This window comes from Apis dorsata, unplaced genomic scaffold (genome assembly GCF_000469605.1).
Source record: "Apis dorsata unplaced genomic scaffold, Apis dorsata 1.3 scaffold_415, whole genome shotgun sequence".
In the NCBI taxonomy this organism is placed as follows: domain Eukaryota; kingdom Metazoa; phylum Arthropoda; class Insecta; order Hymenoptera; family Apidae; genus Apis; species Apis dorsata.
The window spans coordinates 116,596-117,485 of record NW_006263670.1 but is presented as its reverse complement, the minus strand read 5'-3'; the positions used below and the strand labels follow the sequence as shown (position 1 = coordinate 117,485).

Sequence of the window (890 nt, the reverse complement as noted above, 5' to 3'; positions counted from 1 at the left end):
AGAAAGAAAGAAAAAGAAAAAAGAACGAGGAAAATGATTGAAACAGGGAAGCGGAAGCGAGTGTGCATCCTCGAGAATGATCGTGGTCGTGGTCGTGATCCGGGGAATCGAGTACGCACGCTCGTTGACGGGGACAGAGAGAGAAACGAGGNTAAGGGTATCGCGGTATACGGAAATATCTCTGCGGCGAAAATTTTCGAAACAATCGAATTATTCTTACTTTCTCCTCCTTCCTTTTCTTCTCTCCGTGATACGCGAATAGGCACCTACTCGGAGAACCGAAAATCGTCGTATCTCTCCTCTTTTTATCCCTATTTATCATCGACGTGGTCGTGGACGCGTATCGTCGGAATCATCGAAATAACGACGATAATCGCGTTATGTTTGGTTGATCGTTCGCAGGATGCGTGGGTGTTTCGCGTTACCTCGATAAATTATGCGTGTACATAGAGGATAGCGAGAGGGGGATAGGCGAGAAGAGTGGAGATCGTGTGTCGTGGTGGAGACTACAATTCGGCCGTGTGTGTGTGTGTTGTGAAGAAAAAGAAGAAAGGTGGGTGTTTGTTTCTGAAAAAAAAAGAAAAAAGAAAAAAGAAAAGAAAATCTATCCTTATCCTTCCTCCCGTTCCTTTCGATATTCCTTGTGCTCTTTCTATCATTTTATCGTCTCCACTCGAGGTCCATAAACCGATTCAAGTCTGGGAAGAAGCCTGGAATTCCTACTGCAAAAAACTGCAAGCAAGCGTCCTAAAACATTCCACGTAGATCGTAGCCGGTAAGATGATTCTTTCACGCGTCAAATTCCTCCACCGAACCGAAATAGATCGTCCACAGTTTATGTCTCTTATCTATGCTTAACCGCATCGTTTTTACGAATCCTTTTGTTTCAC

The 890-nt window shown here is 44.3% G+C and overlaps 2 protein-coding genes across 6 annotated transcripts in view; both read left to right on the top strand.

Annotated features, from left to right (window-relative positions):
- Nucleotides 1-890, top strand: part of LOC102678457 (neurocalcin homolog) — a 45,116-nt gene that overhangs the window by 19,265 nt on the left and 24,961 nt on the right. The gene's annotated exons all lie outside the window — the stretch shown is intronic.
- Nucleotides 1-890, top strand: part of LOC102678129 (neuronal calcium sensor 2) — a 34,261-nt gene that overhangs the window by 19,198 nt on the left and 14,173 nt on the right. Inside the window, exon 2 of one of the 5 annotated variants that reach the window (XM_031512298.1) lies at nt 403-553. The exons of 2 other annotated variants lie outside the window; for them this stretch is intronic. The gene's annotated coding sequence lies outside the window, so the exon portion shown is untranslated. Of the gene's footprint in view, nt 1-360; nt 554-596; nt 776-890 lie in introns of those variants that run through there. 2 more of the 5 variants (XM_006619404.2, XM_006619403.2) reach the window with 2 other exon arrangements.